We start from the raw sequence: 27,153 nt of genomic DNA on the forward strand, positions 1-27,153 counted from the left end.
TAGATACACATTTCCATCAATGCCGGCCAATGTGTATTGGATTCCTTTCCTGGGGATAATTGGTAATTAAATTAGTATTTTTACAATCAGTTACTATGAGGGCCCCAACACACAACTGGTCTGGCAACTATTGGATACTGTATATCCTGCCACTTATTTATGTATTGCTATATGTCTTGGCTTTTACATTTGTTTCTGAACTTGATAAAGTTGTAACCTTGCTTGATATTTAGATCCTTGATCTATATATATATATATATATATATATATATATATATATATATATATATATATATATATATATATATATATATATATATATATATCTCTAAAAGCCATCAAGCTGAACTCCAAGTATTTTAATTGAGTTTGAGCTCTAACTTTAGTGTCCAAACCTTTTCCCCCTTTTTTTGTTCATATAGATGTGAAGGTCTATTGAGCATTTCATATTTATAGTCATATAACTACAGGTGACATGAATTATATTTGACAAATGTCTTTAGTTTTTCTTAAACAGAAACAGTAACAAGTTCTCTTTTTGCTCTCCAGGACACAATGGCCTCCGGTGCCCATGATGTGAAACGTGTTTTGGACAGAATGATCTCCTTCCATTCACAAAGACTACATCAGGTAGACGTACGGGAGCACTTCATCATTGTGAAGGAACTGGGAGAAGGAAGCTTTGGAAAAGTATTCCTGGCGAATGACAGAAAAACAAGTCAGTAAATATAATCACACTCTCTCTCTTTCTCCATACAACTTTTGGTGTCTAAAACACACCTCCCAAACAGGCGAGGCTTCTAAAAAATCTGTCTTTTTTCTTTGAATCTTTTTACTCGTCAGTTCTGGAGTTTATTTCAGACTGGCCAGCAGATATTTTTGTTTCTGTTTTTGTCTCTCTTCAAGTTTCTCTTTCCTCCCTTTTTGGCTACTCAAGGCTACATAATTGCTCTTTTTGAATATATGGGAAAACTCTATAAATTATACAAATAAGATTGTTGGTGCACCAAACAAAAAATTTTTTTTCCTTTTTTTTTTCTCTCTGTTTCCCTTATCTTTTTCACATTGTGCTGTTCAGTCTTCGTATTTTGTTGTTAGTCTTGTCAAGATATGGCAGCTTTTTGTGGAAATGCATGGGATGGTCTTATGACAAAAGTTCAGGCTTCTAGAAAGGATGCAAATATTACAGATGCGGAATTGGATCGATCTTTCCTGAGATTACAACGCCTTTTAGAACGTAAAGCCAGAAACCATTGGCACAAAATTTAATTTTGAAAAATATGTAGAACATCAAGTTGTTCCTTGGGGATTGAGAATCCAAATTTTCCCTAATATGAACAAAATTAGTGATTCACTTAAAAATTCTTGGGAGAGCAATCTTCAATCATGCTCTTTTCAAATGATTTCACTCCTAATTAATCAATATGAATCGGAGTTGGAACAGCTCGATCTTCAGATTACTTCTTGGTACGAGGATAATAACTTAATAGAAAATCCCATACGTTTCACACAACGCGAGAATAATTTACGCTCGTATCTTGAACAATATACACGGGACATTATCAATGTCAAGGAAGGCAAATTCCTTCGGGATAAACTAGCGTATGAAAATCATTTTGCCTATAAATGGCAAAACTCTAACCATACTACCTCTAAAAGAAGATCGTATACTCCAAATGCTCCTCAGATACTATAATTCCTAATGTCGTTTCTTTTTCTTCCAGCACTTCTACATCCTACAGAGATTTAACCCAAGATAGGATTCCTAAGAAAAGAAAGGGAGACCGTTTGGATACGTCCGCGACCTCATCACCTAGATCCACGGGAACGGTACACCAACTCACCGCAGCTCCATCTAAAACACACTGCACTCAGGTTTATACTCCTATGCCTATCATTCATTCACGTCCTAGCACTTCCTTAGATCCTTCCACTTACCCTGCACTGAACACTCCAGCACTGATTTCACACCCTTCTAACATTCACCTTGGATCCTCAGCTAGGAGAGCGAGTGAACCAACACTCTCCTCTGTGTTTCCACCTCATTCACAACCCACAGATCCTCCTATTGCACCTATTTTTTTAGTTCAGACCCCGGAACCCAAATCACACCCACCTTCACTACTCCATCCACAAATGCACTAGGTCTCGAGGTGGTGAACCTGTCCTCGGTCTCCCTAACTAAGGAACAGATTGAAATATTGAAACTAGGTCTTACTTTTTGTCCATCAACCAATTTAGACCAGTTTCAATTTGTGAAGGACATACATCTTTTTGCTAGACGCCTTTTATTTAAGGTAATGTACGACAAATCTCAAGTAACAAATAACCCTATCATTTCCTCTGTGGAACCCTCTTCCAGTGAGCTTCAGGCAATGGAGGACCTGATGTCACTATGGGACGAGGGCAACACTGAGGATGAACAGCCTATAGATCTAATTACACCTCGAGTCTCAGTTCCGGGAGTACTATTTCCTCCCTCAGCATCATTTAAACTGAAAACCAAATCCTTCCCCCTGCTTCAAAGTAATGCCAACATATGGGCCTTTGTTAGCCAATTAACGTCGGAGATTAAGAATCTTGCATTGGATGCACAAGAACCTCATAATTTGTCTCTCAAACATCGTAAGGCACTCCAAAATCTTCAAAGTAATCCAGACTTGATCATAAAATCTGCTGATAAAGGGGGCAATGTCTGTGTTATGGATACCCAGGCATACAAAAAAAAATGTGCCTTGATATCCTTAACAATAAAGACTGGTATCGTTCGATATCTAAACTTATCATTGAAAACTTTAATACGGAATATTACCAACTTATTTTTCGAGCCTATCGACAGGGCATCATTGATCTTAATACGTGGAAATATTTAAATGTAAAAAATCCACAAATTCCTACATTCTATTCGCTACCAAAACTGCACAAATCCCTCGTCAATCCCCCTGGTCGACCCATTGTTTCGGGTTGCCAGGGTCTAACTGAAAACGCGAGTGCACTAGTTGACAAACATTTATTCCCGCATGTATTATCTTTGCCATCTTATGTAAAAGACACCATCGATTTGCTACGAATTCTGGATGGAAAACAGCTTCCTCCGCATGCATGGCTGGTTGCCCTGGATGTGGAGTGTCTTTACAACTCTATTCCGCATACCATGGGCATCAAAGTCATGCACTCTTTTTTGAGAGAAAGAGGACCAACCTCTGAAGTGTATGATGAGTTTGTGCTACAATTATTGGAGTTCATTCTCACTCATAACATTTTTATGTTTGATCGTTCCCACTACCTCCAGGTACAGGGTGTAGCAATGGGCACCAAATGTGCCCCTTCCTATGCCAATCTGTACCTGGGGGGGTGGGAACGACAAATTGTTTCTAGCGACCAACCCCGGGATTGGAGCCAATTCGTCCTGGGTTGGCATCGCTAGATTGATGATATTCTGATCCTTTGGATAGGTACCCTTGACGAACTACACAAGTTTTTTGATGGTTTGGTAGACAATCAATTCAATTTAAAATTTACAATGGAGTACAGCCAAACTCAGGTTAATTTCCTTGACCTATGCATTAAATTAGACGATAAGGGTGTAATTCATTCATCTCTCTACCGTAAGCCCTCAGCAGGCAATACCATCTTACATGCCGCAAGTGCACATCCTAGATCTCTTCTAAACAGTATTCCTTACAGTCAATACTTACGCCTTCGCCGTAACTGCTCTCAAGACACAGATTTCCAACTAGCTGCAAGGGATCTGTCCACTAGACTAAATCAACGTGGTTACAGCAAATCACTACTTAAACGCACTTACAACAAAGTGATAAAATTAAATAGAAACGATCTAATTTATCCTAAACCGAAATCCACTTGCAATTCACCTCTACGCATCATTACGCAATACTCTCGGCAACACAACCAAATGAGAGAAATCCTTATCAAGTACTGGCCTCTATTGTTGGCGGATCAGACAATCCACAAATACATCAAACCATTTCCCCAACTCACATATCGTAGGTCCCAATCTATGAAAGACCGTCTAGTCACTAGTCACTTTAATAACGTACAACCTACCAAACTTAATCGCATGGGCACAGACCCCTGTGGCCACTGCAATGTTTGTCGGTTCATTTCCAAAACACCACAGGTTACACTACCTGATGGGTCTCTTCACACCATCAGATATAATGTAACATACAAAACCGTAGGAATAGTATATTTTGCAAGCTGTCCATGCGGATGCTTTTATATCGGTAAAACCAAGCGTCCGTTTTTCAAACGAATCAGAGACCACATGTCACCATTACTCAAACGACTCTGTACCACTGCCTTGAATAGACACATAGGCATTTCTCATAACTTTGATCCCAATGGTGTATATTTTTCGGCCCTTGAACATGTACCCTCTCATGCTCGAGGGGGTGAAATTGATACTCGCCTACTGCAACTCGAAACAAAATGGATATACACCCTAGAGGCCACAAAAAACCCAGGTTTAAATAAATATATAACCTATAAGCATTTTCTTTAATTACTTTGCTCTTTTATGCTGTGTCGTGACCTTTGTTGTTCACACAATTCAAGTATGTATCCTATTAGAATCTGTACAAAGATCTACACTCTAGGAACTCTGGCACCAGCTTTCCATAACTGTTATATGCTTGCCTATATTCCCATCCCCCCTTTTTTTTTTTTTTTTGGGCATTTAGCTCTGTTTGTCTGTGTGTTTGTGCGTCTGTGTGTATGTATGTTTTTATGTTTGGTATGGGTTCACCTTTTTGTCCATTTATCAGTATTCATGTCTATCCATTCTTGTACCAATATATGGCTTATCGAAGACCATTGTATAGCGTTATACTGTTTCAAGATTGTTCAATAGATTTTTTTCGAATGTGGTTCCTTTTCTCTTTATTATCCTTTACTATTATATTTACTATTATAAATTGATCATTTTATTATCATTAGCATATGTACAGTAGAATTTAATGTTCATCATTTACTAAATTAACATAATAATTTTGTTTTTCTACTGTTATTTGGCATCTGATTTTGGATTTTTGTGGAATTGGTCTACTAATGCAGCCCATTACTCTGTTCGCTTATCTATTTCTCTAATATCCATCTATTTTTAACTCAATAGGAATGATCCTATTTTGTATATTTATTTCAGTTTCCTTTGTTATACACTCCTTCCCTTTTTGAGCCCGTCCTCGTGGTGGAGACTCCTTTTGTGGGAGCGTATTTTTTCCCTCTGTCTCCGATACTGGTGCCTGCATGGACGCACCGCCCGACCCGTATGAATGCTGGCTGCTTTGTTAGAACACTGGGTCTCGTCGTGGTTATTGAATAGGCAGTGGTTTGCTAGGTTTAGCGAACCTCTATTCTGCCTTCTCCACGATCCCTGTGTATGCCTGCGGTGGCGTTTGGGTTTCTGTGGTTACGGAGCAGCCGCCGCAGTGCATCATGGGGATTGTAGGCCTAACCACCCGAGACGCATGCGCAGTCTTGCATTTTTGTCCGCTCACATCCGACGTAATTCACTTTACGCTGGGTGTGTGGGAGATAAAAGGCACACCTACTCCGTAGGTGTGTCGGTCCTGCAAGACATTACAGCGTGGAGATTGTCGTGAAGGTCAGTTTTTTGATAAGAACTGGGTCTATCCACACAGCCCATGTTTCTTCTCCTATTTTCATATTACATTTACTTCTTTCTCCCCGTTTTTGGGGTTCCTTTATTCCTTACTATTTTTTATATATCAACACCTATAGGTCTTACACACGTTGGCTGACTGATCTGTTTGCTGCAGTCCATTGCCAAATCCCTCAATCAGTGTGAGTTTACACTGAGCCCAGTGGAACACTGCAATACTTCTTTCTTTTTTCTGCATATGGTAAGCGTTTTCTCAGCGATTGAATTTAAATGAATTGAGCATAATGCCATTTTAAAATAATAGCTTAACTGTTTTTCTTAATGAATTTATCTATATCTATAATTCATTTCAACTATTTTGTTTTGTATATATTGGCCCCATTTAGGGTAATTTCTTATCAATTTATTTATTTATAATTTAGGTCTATACCTTGACACTACATTCTTCTGTGAACATGCGTACTTGCATTTATTCGTTCCCCTGCTGAGACACACTCAATATCAATTTGCTTAGGTAGGTTCTCATTGTTGTTTAATTATAAACCACAGTGGTACTTTTTCTAAATCTGTTAAACTGTCTACGGGAGCCCTCCTTGGCCCCATGATCTCTAATTACAGTGGATTTCTGTCTGTTCCATTTGTCTCCTGCAGCCACCTTCTGGGGATTCTTGGACTGGTCTGCTCTCCACGCTCTAAAGGTGTTTTTTATTGCATCGTGCGGGCGGGGCTCTCGGTTGGAGATTGGTATGCATAGTTATTTATTTTAATGTATGACTGGCCTTTGTAGCCCAACAACATTTTTGAAATTTGTAGGCGTATTCAGAGTTTGGGCTGTTTTTCATGTTTAAGACCTAATTCACTAAAATTGTTGCATTTTGTTTACAGTGAATCTCCCTTTTTTTGTTTTTAGAAATTACCTCTTGTCAATTATTGGCTCCCCTGAAGAAGCCTCTGTGCTGGCGAAACATGTCGGGATTCCATCAGAACAGCCAAGAATTCCTTTATTTGAATTAATTGACAGATTGTGGTCATTGTAATCTATTTGAATGTACTGGTATTGTTGTTTGTGATTTCAAAATTTTGAATTTACCTTTATTATCCTTTTTTTATTATTACATTTAATAAAATCTTTTTCTATTTTTATATCATACAATCTCCTTACTTCTAAAGCACCGCAATAATCCCACCCATTCTTTTCTTTTTCTATTAAATATAATCACAATTGCAACACCTTCTACAAAAATTTATTTAAGAAAGCTTAAAATATGAATTCACATTTTGGTAAAATTATTTAGGGAACTAAGCATGGTGCTGACTCCTGGGATCAGTTATACAAATATCAAAATGTCTTGATGGGTTTATATCTGTCTGGAGGAACGTGAATACCTAGATAGGCTGTATTTGTATGCAGACCGTCCAAGATCACATGTGGTGCTGATTCTAATGATTTATCCGGGTTCACACTGCCCACAACTTCCAAGTCAGACCCCAGCGTGACTTTAGCACGACTTGCAGGTGACTTCTTTAACAGAAGTCAATGCAAGTCATACCAAAGTTGGATCAAAAGTAGTGCAGGAACCTGTTTTTCTAAGACGGAGAAACTAAAGTTGCATCAATTAGAACAGTTCCATTACACATAATGGGGTCTGATGCGACAAGTTACCCAAAGTCAGAGCGATTGTCACATCAGTGTGAACCAGGACTAAAGCAAACAGAAATCCAATGAATGAAAGGAATGAGTGAGGAGCAGTCAGGCTGGGGGGGGGGATGTGATGCTAAATGTCTTCCAGCCAGGAAATGAGGTTGGCTCTGTTTGTCTTGCTGAAGCTTCTAAAGCACATTGTGAGAATCGCAATTTCAGTAGAGGAGAGGTTCCTGTACAACTGTCTGCTGATTGCTGGTAAAGCTGAAGTTTAGCTTTAAATGCAGCATATCTTATTACAAGGTTTTAGATTTTCAAATTAACATAAAACATTGGCAGCTAAAATTCTCTTTATTCTTAATCTAATTTATTATTTTTTTTATTTATTTTTTCACAGGTCGAAGAATGGCTTTGAAAGTCATTGACAAAAGTAGAACCAGCCGGAAGTCTTTCCTACGGGAGTTCAGCGTTTCATCCCTACTTCCTTCTCATCCCAACATCATCGGGTGCTGTGAGATCATCTTGTTGCCTTATGAGTTTATGTGAAATCTTCATTAATATCTGTAAAATATTGTATTTAGAAATAGATCTCATTTGGCTGGCATCTATGAAAGCCAGGTAAAATGCCTCCCCCCAGGGGCTTGGTAAGAGCAGACAATGCGGGGCCGGGACTTGTATATACCATATGGAGAGCCACTCCCATTGTTCTACACCTACTCACTTCAAAGGACCCCATGCTGGGGTAGACAATGAGGAGAGTCCAACCATAATCATTGCTTAAGTTCCTGGGGAAATCCAATTAAGTCTTCTGTTTAAGAATAGTCACAAGGATTTGCATGAAAGGGGGCCGACTTATGTAGTGAGCCCTCCAATCATGATCCAAGCTAAGGCAGCCTATGGGGAATCAGCATTAAGGCATTTACCCAGAGCCAAGGGAAGGGAACAGTCTCTTTTTGGGAACCAGTGCTCAAGAGTGGAACTCTGTAAGGATGGGTAATTATGGTTAAGGTGTTGCTTGTACCTAAATATGCTTGTATGCTTGTGACTAAATATACTGTCTTAGAGAATATACTTTGTATTCCTGCATGTAAATATTATATTTCAACCTAGTATTTTCTTCCTTGATGCAAGACCATAGATAGAGATTTGTGTGTTAGCTAGAGACTTTCAACTAATTATAATAAATGGTGTTGTTATGTTAAACCTTTCTTTCCCTTGTCAATAGAATTCTCTTTTAAACCCATATCATATCTTCTGCTTAATAAATCAGAAATATAGATTTTAAAGGTTAACAATCTTCACCACCATCAACTGCTTCGTCTTTACCCAGGAACTGGAACCTCTTGGTGATCTGTTCTCTCTGTAAGAGTAAGTATGTTAAGATATTAGTAACTCTATACAAAACATATTTGGCCATAAAGTATGAGGAGTTAACAGTTAAACCTCCTTCCAGTCCTTTTGGGGAAATTTCCCTTCAAATTTATGTGCCAGAGATTGCAACAGGAAGTGAGAGGAAGTTCTCTTGGTTGACATAAGTACAGGTGTCCATGTTGGAGAATTTACACTTACCTTTTTGTTATGACAACTCCATCACTTTGTCTAAATGATTGGTGGTCCCTGGGACAGTTGATGAAAGTGGATATGGGAAAGGTATATACATATTGTACATATGACAATATAATCCATCTCTAATCTAAAAAACTTAAGGTATATGTATAACCATGCTTTTATTTAACTGTTTCTGAAAACATATTCTGAATTTCTTTGTATATTCTATTGTATTTAACATCTAAAATAGATATTTGTTAACAGACGTCTTAGTTATTTTAGTTTATTTTCTCTTTTTAGGTGGGAATTCCAGAAGATGCGGTAAAAAGATGTGCGGTTCAGATCTCCAATGCTCTGGAGTTCATGGTGGAGAAAGGACTAGTACACCTGGATGTGAAGCCAGACAATGTTTTAGTGTTTGATCAGAGGTGCCATTCCATAAAGCTCACAGACTTTGGCCTGGCTAAGGTCACAGGGACAGTGATTAGATCCAAGTGTGGCAGCAAACCCTACAGAGCTCCAGAGATGTATGAAATTGCCCCTCCAGATGGACTGGCCGTAGATGGCAGCCTTGATGTGTGGGCGTTTGGTGTCGCCATCTACGTTCTGCTCACGGGGGCATTTCCATGGCAGGACACCCTCCCTGACGATGAAGGATTTAAAAGTTTTGTTGTCTGGCAGAAGAATTTTGAGGTGGATAATCCTCCTGAAGCATGGAGAGAAGTTCCCACTGGGATACGAAGGATGTTTATTGATCTGTTGGCTATTGACTCTACTAAAAGAAGCCAGAGTGCGGAAGTCCTAAAATACATGGGTGAAATCTGGAAAGAAGAAACCCCAGAAAAGGATGAGAGTCCCATCGAAAGCATTCTTTATTTTTAATCAAAACTTTTTTTTTATTATTTGTTGGCGCAGCAAATAATCATACAGGTATATAGCAAACATTGACAGGGCCAAATACAGTAACAATCTGTCAAAAGCATACTATACATATCTTCAAATGTGACCACATACATTTCAATGCACCATTACATAAACGTTAAAAGAAACTTTTAGCACTCAGTTGGACAACCTGCAAATCAGGACACAGTCTTTTTCATTTTTCTTTTTTGCTAACAGGTTTTACCAAACCAAGTATTTAACATAACAAAACTGAAATGTTTAACTGTTTTCTCCTCCCTTCTCCCCCAACCTCTCCTCTCCATTTCTCCATTTACTTTTTGCATTTTAAGAGTCACAATAGTCTATCCATTACTAGCTGTGGAGGGGGTGAGAGCCATGGCTGCCAGATGGTTTCAAATTTGGTCATGGCATTCCTAGGACGATAGGCCAGTTGTTCCCTAGTTAGGAATGAGTTTAAATATACAATCCATAGTTTCCCTGTAGGTACAGTAGGTGCCATCCAGTCTCTAGCTATAACCTTTCTAGAGAGATATCACAGTCTAGTAATCATAATATACATTTTTCTCTGATAAATCTCTTCATCAATTGCTCCCAATAGACATACCAGAGGGATGGAGGGCACCGGTATGTGAACCAGTCCGGAGATATTCTGTGCCCAATACCTGTTGAGCTTTGGACATTGCCACGGCAGGTGAATGAAATCACCTTGCTGTGTTTTACATTTTGGACATGGAGTGAATCCCTCATGCCCCGTGTATATAGTTTCATTGTCATCCAATAGGCTATCGCAACTGTTTATTCTGCATAGAACCTATGGGAGGCTGAGATAGAAACCATAGGGATCGTTTCCAATGCAATGTCCCATTGAGCACCATCAATCTCTCCAATGTCCATGACTCATTTAGCTCTACATTTCAACAAGGCATGGTCCTGGGTGGAAGACAACAATACTGAGTACATTTTTTAAATCTGCCCCTTCCTGGCGTTTGCTTGAAGTAGCCCCATTAGGTGTGGGGGGTGAAATCAGGGGGGTAATTTGTCCCTGAGCCTGCAAAGTGTGTCGGAGTTGGATATATTGATGAAAACATCTAGTGGGGAGTGAAAATTCTGAGCAAAATTGTACAAAAGATTTCAATACATTACCTGCATAGATCTGTGGAAAATAAAAATTTTCCTTGCATTTCCATATGGCGGATCCCTCCAGTTTCATAAGTTCTGGGTATCTTGGATTGCTCCACAGAGGGGTGAATCCCAGGGGTCCTTGACCCTCAGAGCCTCTCGGGCCGCCGCCCACACTTTAAGGAAATCCACCGTTGGGGCGATCATGGGGCAGGATGAGAAGATCCATTTCCAAATAAGAGCCGGCTTTCAAATCTGGGTTGGGTCGGGTTACTAATTGTACAATAAGATCATCTAAGGCATCAGCTCTTCCCCACACCGTGATCGGCTGCATTTGGGAGTCCAGGCAATAAAGTTTGGGATGTGGTACCGCCAGGCCCCCCCTCTACCCTTACTATATTGTAGGATAAACTGATTCTAGCTCCTCTCCACTTCCAGATGAGATCCCGAATCTGGGTATCCACTCTTTTGAACCATTTATGAGATCCACATAGGGGAGTTCTGAGAGATATACAGCAATTGTGGGGCCCAGGTCATTGTGGGGCCCAGGTCATTTTCACTCTCCCTACCACCGACAGGGGAGCTTGCACCAGCTAAGGTATTTTTCCCTCTGTTTATCTAACAAGGGTCCCAAATTTAATTTTAGGTAGCTAGGAGGTGTCCGCAGTGTCTGCCAGAAATATGAAGGTCACAAAGCTGCTTCTGGCAGCAGATACACCACATGTTGAAGTGTCCTTCAGGAAAGGAACGTAACAAAAGATAAAATTAGTCTTTTGACCCAGTTCTTGAGAGCCCCCCCCCCCCAAACACACAATTGAACTGGAAGCTATTGAATATAATATATCATGCTATTTATTTATTTTTTGGTGCTTGCTTAAGGTCCTTTAGCTGTACTGAATAACTTTACCAGGACACAATGGCCTCTGTTGACCATAATGTGGAAGGTCTTCTGGATAAAATGGTCTCCTTCTATGCACAAGGACTACAGCAGATAGACTTTGAAGAGTACTTCCTTATTGAGGAGGAGCTTGGAAAAAGTGGATATGGAAATTTATTCTTGGTGAAGGACAAGCAAACAGGTGCGTGAATCTAGCCGCTATTTCCGTATTCTCTATAAATATGTATATGGATGTAAATTTGATCTGCAAGATAAAGGCTTTTTCCAAGAGGTCGCTAGTTGTAGACTTACTCGAAAATAAAAGGAGCAGTCAAGTAGAATCACTGTACAGCACTCATAATAAAGAATAGCAGGTAAATGCATTAAGCAAATATGGTCCAATACATAGATTTATTAAATCTCTATAAATAGAAAATGTTTCAAATATTCATGTCGGAAAATGATTTAGAGACCTAAGCATTAGGCTGTTTCTTAGGAGTTATGCAAATATCAAAATGAGATATTTATCACATGTAATGTTGAGTCCAATGAATAAAAGGAAGGGGCTAGGAACAGTCAGCTTGGGGATGATATCATGCTAATGATGCTGGATGACCTCTAGTCAGGAAATGACACGGGCTCTATCTGGAGAGGTTCCTGTACAGGCGAGTGCTGGTAAGGCTGAAGTTTAGCTTTAAATGTGCACGATACATTCATAATCTGGGAGGAGCATATCTTATAAAAAAAAAAAAGAAGTTGGATATTGTCAAGTTAAAAACATACAGAAATTACCAATTGAACAAGTCTAGCTCTTGATCCAAGTTATTTCATTTTTTTTCACAGGTCAAAGAATGGCAATGAAAGTCATGGATAAGGACAGAACCAGTCAGTGGACTTTTCTCCATGAATTCAGCATTTAATTCTTACTGTCTCCTCACCAAAATATCTATGGGATATTTTGGTGGCTTCTTTTCCACCATTCACTACTTTGTCTTTCACCAGGAACTGAAAACTGTTAGAAAGACGCCTGTTGGAGATCTGTTCTACATCATCTTTCCAAATAAGTACATTAAGTTTTAGGTATGACCATTTCTTTATTTAATCCTACAAAAAACATAAAAAACAAAAAGGAGTTAAAACAAACATTTTGAATTTTCCATCACTTTCTTTAAATGTCTTGGTGACCGCTGTCATTAAGAGGTGACACGGTCAACAATAAAATCTATCCCTAGCCTAAAATAAATAAAAAACAATACTTTATGGCCATACATATATGCTTTAACTGAATCTTTATTTATCCTTATATTCTCCACTATTGTATTTAACATCTATTATGTTTTTGAACTTGTTCTAGGTGGGAATTCCAGAAGACACAGTAAAAGGTGTGTGCTGTGCATATCTCCAGTGCTCTGGAATTCATATCGGAGAAAGGACTTGTACACATGGACCTCAAGCCAGAAAATGATCTGGTGTTTGACCAGGACTGCCATTGTGTTAAGATCACAGACTTTGGCCTCACTAAGGTCACAGGGACAGTGATTAGAGCAAGGTGTGGAAGCAAATCCTACATGGCCCCAGAGATGTTTAACCTGACCATTTCAGATGGACGGGTTGTAGATGGAAGCCTTGATGTGTGGTTGTTTGGTGTCGTCATCTACTGCCTACACACAGGAGAGTTTCCATGGCAGGTGGCCATGCTTGATGATGACACATATAAACAGCATGTTGACTGGCAAAATGATTTCCAGGAGGTTAATCCTCCAGAAGCATGGGAAAAAGGTTCCTGCTGGGATACAAAGAATGTTTATTGATCTTTTGGCAATTAATCACACCAAAAGAAGTAAAACTGCTGAAGTCCTGAAATACCTGAGTGAAAGCTGGAAAGAAGAAACTCCAGAGTTGACTTTAACACAAGGAGGACGATGATTCCATTGAAAGGATTTCTTCAGTCCAGTGCGAGGCAACATTGGCTTCCCACCTGAACACGTCACAGAGCAGTGTTTCCATCTCATCATCATTCAGCTCCTTGTCTTACCTTCTGACCACAAACACTTCTGGATCTCAGTCTGAGATCATTCCAGAGCCACAGAAGGACAACATGTCAGAGGCACCAATCATATTTGATGATGAATTTTCCTTACATATTCGTGCCGAGGTAGACATTGGATAACCAAGAATTGGTGAGTGATGGCGTGTCTGAAACAACATCACATAGGATCAACTTTTTTTCAGGTATGCGACTTTCTTGGGGAATCTCTAAAGAAAATGTACTCCTCCACAACATTATTGAGAGTAAAATAGCACATCTTTCATAAAGTCATTAAACTATTGCGAACATGGCACCGTCACATTTTATGCACACATACTTTGCACTGTGTCCTTCCCTTTCATCTCAGAAAGTTGAATGGATGATTTGGATGATTTAGGTTTCTCTCTTTGTTTATTGTCTTATTAACTAAGATTACCTATTCTAGGGCTGTTTTCTAATTTACACAAAACACCTTTGTAGTCAGTGTCTGTAACCTTATACATTCTTGGCATTTCATATATCATTATTTACTGCAAGATGGCCACTCAGTTTTTTATTATTAATTCCATATTTAGGTTTGCTGTTCAAATATTTTTCTTCATCTTGCTCCAACAATATTTCTTTATATTTTTCAGATGACAAGTCTGGACTATCCCCAGGGGTTGAACAAGACCCCTGCAGGTGTTTGTTGTACACATTTCTAAAATTAAAATAATGAATGCATTATTTTTGTTATTTGTTATATTTCTGGTTTCATTAACTATATTAATGTTTAAATGTAAATAATAAATTATATATATTCTTTTAAAAATAGAAAACGTATGTTTTTATTATGTATTTAAATATTCATAGATTTTATTTTATATTTTTTTTAAATTATTCTAAAATAAATTTAATATCACTTTTCATATATTTTTAATGGGATAACTTGTATATCATTTTTAATTTATTAACATAACATATGTCATTTCCCAAAAATCAATACATGGATAAATTAGATTTTTTTAACTAAATTGAATATTTGTTTTTATTTTAATTTTTATTTATTAATTTGATGTTTATCAGATATACCAAAGTAATAAATTATGTATATTGCATGCACTTATTTTACTTTTATTTATCCAATAGAAATGCCTAGCTGCTTTGCGCAATTTTGCAGCCCCAACAGTGGTTCAAAAAAAATAAAAAAATAAAAAACACTCCATCCAATATTAATTACTATACCTTTCGAAAGGATAGCCAACAAATTAAAATTTGGTTGAAAAATGCTGGCATGGAGCCTGGAATGATCAAAGCATATATACCATTAATAAAAGAAAACTTCTGTGAAAATTTGTATCAAATTTGTTCAATACACTTCAACAGTGCTTGTTTTTTGCAGGCAACGCAAAGAAAACTAAAACCAGATTCAATGCTAACAATTTTTACGGCAACCTCTTAATAGAAATATTAAGGAAATAAATGGAAAAATAGACTAGACAAAATGATCAAATTGAATTCCATGACAGAGGGAACTTCAAAATCATTGTTAAGCAGCACAAGATGTACATGCCAATGTCATCAACTAACACAATGTACAAATGTACGATGCTGGCACACAAACAGGCCTTTTCCGATTTAGCCATGGGTGAATCCGAAGTTATTCAACACTAGTGACTGCAAGATCTAGAACTTTGGATCATTCTTATTGCAGTTCTGATGAAGGTTTAATGATACCCCTTCAGGTGTCAAAACCATTAAGTCATAATAAAAATCTAAAACACACAATCGACATCAGAAGCTCAACCATTGATGCTACCATCACCTTCACCATCTGTCCTGCCCACTTGTTTGCAAAACACAAAGATCTAATAAATCACTTTTTCAGCTAGATATTGAAAGTCCAGAAATTGGAACCGAACGGAAAATGAGTGTATTATGAGGACCCAAGTTTTCAAGAATCTGGTTCCGATACACCACAAAAAAGTGATATTAGTTTATGTGAAAGTGTAGAAGAAAGACAGCGGGAAGAAACACTGCCTTATCCTCTCAATTTGGTAAAAAAAAAAAAAAGTGTGATTTTTGAAAGCAGCCTGGATAAATTGCTTTATATGTGATGTCCAGGCCAAGAATGTATTTCCAAAATCACCAAAATACAGAAACAAATTGGCAGACTGGTTTCAGTCTATTCCACCTGTGCTGGTTTCCATCACTGTAAGTTGTGGGAAAGCCAGCCAAAAATGAAACATTACGCAACGGGTAATATTTTACTCTCCGGTGTGATATGTGTGTAGTGGCGGCTCCTGAAGAGCACACGCTATGTGGCTTTTCAAAGTTAAAGTTATGCCTGAACTGCAGTTTGGTTTGGGTACAATTATCTAAATTAGACTTCCGCATCAGTCTGACTGGACTGTGAAATTTTCAGCCTGGCCACAGGGGGCACTGGTCTCTTCTGGCAGGCATGGAACTATGGTCTGGTTAGGTGCTTAAGTTACTCTCTCTCTCAGAGCCCACCCAGTGGGAGCGGCGCTCTCACTGTGCTTTCTGGGAGAGGGTATTTAAGATGTGGACATCACGTGGTCGTCACATGGTTCGAGGTTCCGGTCCGGAATGATGTGCTGACTTCCTGGTCTTCCTGACCAGCCCCCAGGAAGGCTATGGCCTGGGGTGCGGATCCACCTGATTTTGAGGTCTCGGGGCTGGCTAGCCCGAGGCAAGGAAACTAAAGAAGGATTCTGAGGTGGTTGGGTGCAGTCTCCGGTTTGGGAGAAACCCAGTGACTTCAAGCATTGCAGGGGCAGACTCTTCAGAAGAAGACCATGTATGGGTTGGTTTCTTAGTAAGAGCCTGGAAGGGCTGAGGTACCTGAGAGAATCCGATCTTGTGGATATCGCCAAGCTGGCTGAAAGATCCAGGTATCCTACATGTATTTCCAAGCTTAAGTTTCCCTACGTGTTCTACAACGTCTGTGGCAGAGACTTGTTCCTGAGTGGGCACCTTGTTGGCTGCTGGGCCTTGTGAGAGAGGGACTGTCCAACTTGAGTGATCATTCAGTTGCGAGTGGCTGTTCTCTGGATGCAGTCGAGGTAGGCAGGTTCTTCAACATTTTGACTTTGACACTGGGAGTGCCCGAGTTTTCCTTTCCAACCCTCTGATCCCAATTTAAGAGACTGCTCATCGTCTACGTTTTGCAAATAAAATCCATTCAAGTGGATCTGTTGTCGGACTCTCAAGTTACTGGGCCATTTACCACCCCTAGACATGCAACGAGGAAAACAGAAGGTATCAGTAAGCCCAAATCTAACCAGCATCTCCTTCGGGGGTTAGTGCTACATGTGTATGTGGAGGCAGTTATGCTAAAGTTCAAGAAATATTCGATCATTGCGGCATTGAGATCTTTGGGCATTCATCATATAATAGAGCTCAAAATCAATATATTTTTCCAGCAATTGACTTCAATTTAAAAGAAAATAATACCAATGTTATAAAATAATTGTCTGGCAAACCGTTATTTCCGGTAGAGGACGGTCAATGCGACAGACCTGTTTTTTTGGCTAAGTACTCCACCTATACTTTCATGGATCTGTTTTTCAAAAAAAATGGTGGACTTTGAGTTAGCGCAGGTGTCACAAACAAACTTTGTTAGTTGCTATGGAGAAATTTGGTTTTTCAAAAAAGTCTATTTTTAACTAAACCCATTGGTGCATAATATTATTATAAGAAATAAGACCTAATGTTATAAAAATAATCAATAACAATGTTACATTTTTTTTTTATAAATATCTGGTTAGTATTCCTTCATGTATTAGTTTCTCAAACTATATATATTGTATATTATATATATATACACACACACACATGCATCAATGGAACTTTATATTTTCATGAACATGTTGATAGTAATTCTCCAGAGATGTATGAGGTATGTAATAAATATATAAAAAGCCTATATATGAATAACTGAGAAAATGGGTTGAGGTTCAGGACAGCATAAAATGTAATACAAGGTATACAGAAGACAGGATAGACATTGGAGGCTTACCATGATCAGTCTGATGAAAAAGTTGTTGTTAATACAAGATATGTAATAAAAATTGAGACTAATTTAGGTGATGTAATACGAAGGGAAAAAAAATGTGTTTTGGTGGCAAAGTAACGTATAATTTATTGAAGGCTCCTCTAAGCCCTTGTACACACGGTTGGACATTCCGACAGAAAATGTCCGATTGGACCGTGTTGTTGGATAATCCAACCATGTGTGGGCTCCATCGGACTGTTTCCGTCTGAATATCCGACCGACAAAGTTTTAGAGCTGGGTTATAAAATTTTCCAACAACATGATCCGATCAGACTTTGCCCAATCGTTTGGAGAGAATTCCAATCGAACAAAGTGCCCCACATGCTCAGATCAAATTACGAGACCAAAGCTATTGGCTACTAGCCTGAACTTAGTCCCGTCGTAACGTACGAATGTCATCACGTTACAATCGGATATTCCGACAACTTTGTTCGACCGTGTGTATGCAACACCAGTTTCGGACAAAATCCAACGGATTTTGTTGTCGGAATGTCCGGCCATGTGTACAAGGGCTTACAAGTATATTCTAATCCGTACCAAAGAAAAAAAATGCCTTGAAGATGATTAAGGCTTAATGTACACGGGATGTTTTTATAAGCTCTTCTGAACGATTTAACTTGACAGATAGTAACCCATGTTTAAACTGTCCGTTTTGCCGTGTTTACATGCCATGCTTCGCCACGTTTGCGTTTAGAAGTGTTTGAAAAAAATGATAATTTTTGGCTATTTTGAAAAAAATTTTTTTAACAATGCCTGTAAAATAAAAACACAGCTACACAGGCGAGATACCACATTTATAAGCCTTTGGCTCTTGAAATGCCTCTAAACTCAGCATCTGAACTAATTTTTTATTTTTTTTTGCTTTCCAAAAAACACCTCTAAACTCAACTGGCTAGAAATGACTGTAAATCAACCTGTGTACATCTACTGATAGGATGAGAAGGAGAGTTCAGGAACAGTTGAAAAAAATGCCCAACTGCTCCTAAATGTCTGTTTACCGGGTTCCTAAAAAGGGATGTGAAAATTGAGTGTTTGGTTACTGTGGCTCATTCTAGGTCTTCAAAGTTTTGAGAATGATTTAAGGAAGTCTCAGAAATATCTTCTGATGGCCTTTAGCATGGCTTCTGCTGTCTTCCATTGAGTACAAGGGTGTCCGTTTATGAAGCAGTGAAAAAATGTCACTGCTTCATTCTCGGGCATTCTCAGAGGAGATCTTTCTCTTCTGTGTGCCAGTTTATGAAGCTTTATAGATCACTTCTCCTTTGGAGGAGTAAAGAGATCTACAAACGATTCAAACAGTGGAGACTTAACAAGATTACAGTACCAGAAATTCACCGCAACACCAAGATGTCAGTTTTTTCGAGCATTGATAAATGATCACTGCTCAGTACACAGACAGATGGCATGGGTAATTCTAATAAAATAAAGAGTCTCCCTACATAATATTATACACATATACACACATAGTAACCATGCCACCCCCTGTCATATTTATGTCTTTGCAGGTCTGATCGAGGTAGAAGTTAATCTTCCTCTGTCCTCCTCAGATCCCCCGGGATTCTGTCTTCACTCCCCGATTCTCCACCTCTGAGTTGGTGAATCGGGGAGAGTGACTTCTGACACAGATCACCAGTGAACGCAGCTTCATAAACTGCCCGTTTCTGTGTCAGTCAATGAGGATTCTCAGTGTGTGGAAATCATTGGAGGGAGAACATGTTCCAACACGTTTTTTTTCCTAATTATCTCTATTTCATAAACAGTTTATGGACTGATCAGTTGCGATCCTCTGGATCACCGCTGTTTACTGCTTCATAAAACAGACACCAAAAGGTGAAACCACCATTTTCCATATTTTACATGATAGTTTTGATTAAAATTACACTTCTTTCCTTTTTCTTCTCTGTCTTTTCCCTTTTAAATTCCCCTGTTTACATAGCGGATTTCTTCTGCTACGAATTACGTGTTTTGCATAGGCCGCAAGGCAGATCATCCCGGGCCACAGGGGCTGTGGGATGGGCAGCTGACTTTTGGTGTCCCCTGCCCCCCAACACTCCACTGACCAAACTATCGAAATCTACTGTACACGCCCGTGATCCGTCACTACATATTGCATGTTCATCCTTGACTTTGCCAAGCTATGTAGATACTCAGCTACCACTGTACTCCTGTACTGTTTATGCTCCTATGCAACCACTGGAAATATTTTTTTTTTTCAAATAACGTTTTATTTAACTTCTTATCTGGCTCTGTGTTCCTCCTCCTGACTTTATATAAGGAAACTGGAAACTCCACTTTCTTGTTGCCAACCAGCTATGCCGATCATCTCTTGTAGGTCATCCTTATGGGTATGTTTTAACTTTTCATGGCAGCTTCTGCCAGAAATATGAGAGTCACCAAGATGTTTCTGGCAGCAGATACACATTTCCATCAATGCCGGCCAATGTGTATTGCATTCCTTTGCCCGGGGATAATTGGCAATTAAATTAGTATTTTTACCATCAGTTACTATGAGGGCCCCAACACACAACTGGTCTGGTAACTATTGGATACTGTATATCCTTCCACTTATTTGTGTCTTGGCTTTTACATTTGTTTCTGAACTTGATAAAGTTGTGACCTTGCTTGATATTTAGATCCTAGATCTATATAAAAAAAAAAAAAAAAAAATCTCTAAAGCCATCAAGCTGTAATCCGAGTATTTTAATTGTGTTTGAGCTCTCATTTAGTGTCCAAACCTTTTCCCCCTTTTTTCTTATTCATATAGATGTGAAGGTCTATTGAGCATTTTATATTTATAGTCACATAACTACAGGTCACATACATTATATTTGACAAATGTCTTTAGTTTTTCTTAAACAGAAAACACATTTTTGAATTAAGTAACAAGTTCTCTTTTTGCTCTCCAGGACACAATGGCCTCCGGTGCCCATGATGTGAAACGTGTTTTGGACAGAATGATCTCCTTCCATTCACAAAGACTACATCAGGTAGACGTACGGGAGCACTTCATCATTGTGAAGGAACTGGGAGAAGGAAGCTTTGGAAAAGTATTCCTGGCAAATGACATGAAAACAGGTCAGTGAATTAATATAATCACAATTTCAATACCTTCTACAAATATTTAGCAAAGATTAAAATATGAATTTACGTTTTGGTAAAATTATTTAGGGAACTAAGCATGGGGCTGACTCCTGGGATCAGTTATACAAATATCAAAATGTCTTGATGGGTACAGATCTGTCTGGAGGAACGTGAATACCTAGACAGGCTGTATTTGTATGCAGACCGTCCAAGATCACATGTGGTGCTGATTCTAATGATTTATCCGGGTTCACACTGCCCACAACTTCCAAGTCAGACCCCAACGTGACTTTAGCACGACGTGCATGTGACTTCTTTAACAGAAGTCAGTGCAAGTCATACCAAAGTTGGACCAAAAGTAGTGCAGGAAATGTTTTCTAAGACGGAGAAACTCAAGTTGCATCAATTAGAACAGTTCCATTACACATAATGGGGTCCAATGCGACAAGTTACCCAAAGTCAGAGCGAATGTCACATCAGTGTGAACCGGGACTAAAGCAAACAGAGATCCAATGAATGAAAGGAATGAGTGAGGAGCAGTCAGGCTGGGGAGGATGTGATGCTAAATGTCTTCCAGCCAGGAAATGAGGTTGGCTCTGTTTGGCTTGCTGAAGCTTCTAAAGCACATTGTGAGAATCGCAATTTCAGTAGAGGAGAGGTTCCTGTACAACTGTCTGCTGACTGCTGGTAAAGGTGAAGTTTAGCTTTAAATGCAGCATATCTTATTACAATGTTTGAGATTTTCAAATGAACATAAAACATTGCCAGCTAAAATTCTCTTTATTCTTAATCTAACTTTTTTTTTTTTTTCACAGGTCAAAGAATGGCTTTGAAAGTCATGGACAAAAGTAGAACCAGTCGGAAGTCTTTCCTACGGGAGTTCAGCGTTTCATCCCTACTTTCTTCTCATCCCAACATCATCGGATGCTGTGAGATCATCTTCACCACCATCAACTGCTTCGTCTTTACCCAGGAACTGGCACCTCTTGGTGATCTGTTCTCTCTGATTGTACCATGTGTAAGTATGTTAAGATATTAGCAACTCTATACAAAACATGAAAAAACTGATTTGGCCATAAAGTATGAGGAGTTAACAGTTAAACCTCCTTCCAGTCCTTTTGGGGAAATTTCCCTTCAATTTTTGTGCCAGAGATTGCAACAGGAAGTGAGAGGAATCTCTCTTGGTTGACATTAGTACAGGTGTCCATGTTGGAGGATTTACACTTACCTTTTTCTTATGACAACTCCATCACTTTGAATAATTGGTGGTCACTGGGACAGTTGATGGAAGTGGATATGGGGCAGGTATATACATACTGTACATATGACAATATAATCCATCTCTAGTCTAAAACTTAAAAAAAAAAAAAGTGTGGTTATACATATACCTTAACTGTTTCTGAAAACATATTTTGAATTTCTTTGTATTTTCTCTCTATTGTATTTAACATCTAAAATATTTTTTTGTTAACAGACGTCTTAGTTATTTTATTTTATTTTCTCTTTTTAGGTGGGAATTCCAGAAGACGTGGCAAAGAGATGTGCTCTTCAGATCTCCAATGCTCTGGAGTTCATGGTGGAGAAAGGACTAGTACACCTGGATGTGAAGCCAGACAATGTTTTAGTGTTTGATCAGAGGTGCCATTCCATAAAGCTCACAGACTTTGGCCTGGCTACTGTCACAGGGACAGTGATTAGATCCAAATTTGGCAGCAAACCCTACAGAGCTCCAGAGATGTATGAAATTGCCCCTCCAGATGGGATGGCCGTAGATGGCAGCCTTGATGTGTGGGCATTTGGTGTCGCCATCTACGTTCTGCTCACGGGGGCTTTTTCATGGCAGGACACCCTCCCCGACGATGAAGGATTTAAAAGTTTTGTTGTCTGGCAGAAGAATTTTGAGGTGGATAATCCTCCTGAAGCATGGAGAGAAATTCCCACAAGGATACGAAGGATGTTTATCGATCTGTTGGCCATTGACTCTGCTAAAAGAAGCCAGAGTGCGGAAGTCCTAAAATACATGGGTGAAATCTGGAAAGAAGAAACCCCAGAAAAGGATGAGAGTCCCATCGAAAGCATTCTTTATTTTTAATCAAAACTTTATTTGTTGGTGCAGCAAATAATCATACAGGTATATAGCAAACATTGACAGGGCCAAATACAGTAACAATCTGCCAAAAACATACTATACATATCTTCAAATGTCACCACATATGTTGCAATGCACCATTACATAAACGTTAAAGCAAATATTTAGCACTTGGTTAGACAACTTGCAAATCAGGGCACTTTTTTTTTTCCCTTTCTTTTTGCCAACGGATTTTCCTAAACCAAGTATTTAACATAACAAAACCAAAATGTTTAACTGTTTTCTCCTCCCTTCTCTCCCAACCTCTCCTCTCCATTTACTTTTCACATTTTTGCAGTCGCAATAGTCAATCCACTACTAGCAGTTGTGGAGGGGGGTGCAAGAGCCGGATCAGCCCGCTATGGCTGCCAGATAGTTTCAAATTTGGGCATGGCATATGAAGATCTGCCAGTTGTTCCCTAGTAGGGAGTGAGTTTACATATACAATCCATTGTTTCACTGTAGGTACAGTAGAGGTGTCATCCAGTGTCTAGCTAGTTATAGTAGTTTAGTAATCATAATTTATATTTTCCCTCTGATCAATCTCTCCCAATAGACATACGAGAGGGGTGGAGGGCACCGCTACCTGCGCCAGCCGGGAGATATTCTGTGTGACCTCAGCCCAATACCTGTTGAGCTTTGGACATTGGCACCGAATGCAAATGAAATCACCTTGCTGAGTTTTACATTTTGGACATAGGGGGTGAATCCCTCAGGCCCCATGTATATAGTTTTGTTGGTGTCCGGTTCTATTCAGAACAGTTGCAATAGCCTATGGGAGGCTATTGTGGATGTTTTGGCTTCTTCTTCGCCACCATTGACTTTGTCTTTCCCCAGGAACTGGCACCTGTTGGAGATCTGTGCTCCACAATTTTGCCAAATGTAAGTACATTAAGTTGTAAATATGGCCATTTCCTTATTGAATCCTTAACCACTGGCCGACCGGCTCACACCAATATACAATTGGCAGAATGGTATTTACACGCATACTAACGTACCTGTATGTTGCCCTTTAAGACGTGGCATTGTGGGTGCACGCCCGCCGCAAGCTCCTTGCGTGCGATCGCGGATCCCGTTGACTCTATGTCCGCGGGGATACCCGCGGTCGTCTCACACAGAGAGGAAGAACGTGGAAATGCTGATGTAAAGAAGCATTTCCCCATTCTTCCTAGTGACAGGACACTGATCACCGCTCCCTGTGATCGGGAGCGGTGATCAGTGTCGTGACACACGTAGCCCACCCCCCCTCAGTTAGAACACATCCCTAGGACACAATTAAGCCATTTTACTGGTTAACCCTTTCACTGCCAGTCACATTTATACAGTAATCAATGCATTTTTAATTGCTGTATAAAATGTGAATGGTCCCAAAATAGCGCCAAAAGTGTCCGATCTGTCTGCCATAATGTCGCAAAAAAATATTAACAAAAATGGCTCAAAACTATCCCCTATTTTGTAGACGCAATAACTTTTGAGCAAACCAATCAATGAACGCGTATTGCAATTTTTTTTTTTTTAACAAAAATATGTAGAAGAATATGTATCGGCCCAAATTGAGGAAAAAAATATATATATATATATATTTTATTTATATACACACACACTTTTTTTGGGGGGGGGATATTTATTATAGCAAAAAGTAAAAAATATTGCTTTTTTTTCAAAACTGTCACTTTTTTTTTTGGTTTATAGCGCAAAAAATAAAAACTGCAGATGTGATCAACTGCCACCAAAAGAAAGCGTTACTTGTGGGGAAAAAAGGACATACATTTTGTTTGGGAGCCACATTGCACGACCGTGCAATTGTCATTTAAAGCGACACAGTGCCAAATCGCAAAAAAAGTGCTCTGGTCTTTGGCCAGCCAAATGGTCCGGGGCTGAAATGGTTAAAAACAAAACAAAAAAATATTTAGAATTTTCTATCACTTTCTTTAAATGTCTTGGTGACCACTGTCAGTAAGACAAAGCAAATATCCCTGGGGTTGACACGTTCAACAATAAAATCTATCCCTAGCCTAAAATAAATAAATACAATGCTTTATCTGAATCTTTATTTATCGTTATATTCTCTCCTACTGTATTTTATCTATTATGTTTTTGAACTTGTTCTAGGTGGGAATATCAGAAGACGCAGTAAAGGTGTGTGCTGTGCAGATCTCCAGTGCTCTGGAATTTATATCGGAGAAAGGACTTGTACACATGGACCTCAAGCCAGAAAATGATCTGGTGTTTGACCAGGACTGCCATTGTGTTAAGATCACAGACTTTGGCCTCACTAAGGTCCCAGGGACAGTGATTAGAGCAAGGTGTGGAAGCCAATCCTACATGGCTCCAGAGATGTTTAACCTGACCATTTCAGATGGACTGGTTGTAGATGGCGGCCTTGATGTGTGGGCGTTTGATGTCGTCATCTACTGCCTACTCACAGGAGAGTTTCCATGGCAGGTGGCCATGCTTGATGATGAAACTTATAAACAGCATGTCGACTGGCAAAATTATTTCCAGGGAGGTTAATCCTTGAGAAGCATGGGAAAAGGTTCCTGCTGGGATACAAAGAATGTTTATTGATCTTTTGGCAATTGATCGCACCAAAAGAAGTAAAACTTTGAAAGTCTTGAAATACCTGAGTGAAAGCTGGAAAGAAGAAACTCCAGAGGTGACTTTAATACAAGAGGACGGTGATTCCATTGAAATGATTTCTTCAGTCCAGTCCGAGGCAACATCGGCTTCCCACCTGAACACGTCACAGAGCAGTGTTTCCAGCTCATCATCAATCAGCTCCTTGTCTTACCTTCTGACCACAAACCCTTCTGGATCTCAGTCTGAGATCATTCCAGAGCCACAGAAGGACAACATGTCAGAGGCACCAATCATGTTTGATGATGAAGTTTCCTTACATATTAGTGCCGAGGTAGACATTGGGTAACAAAGAATTGGTGAGTGATGGCGTGTTTGAAACATCACATGGGATCAACTTTTCTCAGGTATGCGACTGTCTTGGGGAATCTCTAAATAAATGTACTTCACCACAACATCGATAATGAAATAGCACATCTTTCATCCAGTCATTAAACTATTGCGAACACGGCACCATCACATTTTATGTGTACATACTTTGCATTATGTGTCCTTCCCTTTCATCTCAGAAAGTTGAATGGATGATTTGGATGATTTAGGTCTCTTTCTTTGTTTATTGTCTTGTCAACTAAGATGACCTATTCTAGGGCTGTTTTCTAATTTACACAAAACACCTATATAGTCAGTGTCTGTAACCTTATAAATGTTTAGTATTTCATATATCATTATTTACTGCAGGATATTCAGTCATTCTGTAAAGGAAGAAATCTTTCAGAACTGACCATGTGCAGTTTTTTTATTATTAATTCCATATTTAGGTTTGCTGTTCACAAATATTTTTCTTCATCTTGCTCCAACAATATTTCTTTATATTTTTCAGATGACAAGTCTGGACTATCCCCAGGGGTTGAACAAGACCCCTGCCTGTGTTTGTTGTACAAATTGTTCAAATTAAAATATTTAATGCATTATTTTTGTTATTGGTTTTAATATTTTAATGTTTGATGCAAATAATAAATTATATATATATTGTTTTAAAATAGAAAAATATTTGTATTATGTATTTAATTATTTTAATTTTAATTGTATTTGATTTTAATTATACAATAAATTTAATATCACTTTTCATATATTTTTAATGAAATAAACTAATAATTATATATATACAAAATAAATTACTTATTAATATAACATATTTCATTTCCCCAAAAAATCAAGAAATGTATTTATAAATTCGATTTTTTAACTAAATTAGATTTGTTTTTATTTTATTTTTTATTTATTTGATTTCATCAGATATACCAAAGCAAGAAATTATGTATGTTACATGCACTCATTTTACTGTTATTTATACAATAGAAATGCCTAGCTGCTTCACAAGATTCTACAGCCACAATAGTGGTTCCAAAAAACAAAAAAACACTCCATCCAATATTACTTACTATACCTTTCCAAAGGATAGCCAACAAATTAAAATTTGGTTGGGAAATGCTGGCATGGAGCCTGGAATGATCATAAATACCATTAATAAAAGAAGACTTCCAAGGA

Source organism: Lithobates pipiens, unplaced genomic scaffold (genome assembly GCF_037356315.1).
Source record: "Lithobates pipiens isolate NorthernLeopardFrog02 unplaced genomic scaffold, aLitPip1_a1.2 Scaffold_19, whole genome shotgun sequence".
NCBI classification, from domain to species: Eukaryota; Metazoa; Chordata; class Amphibia; order Anura; family Ranidae; genus Lithobates; species Lithobates pipiens.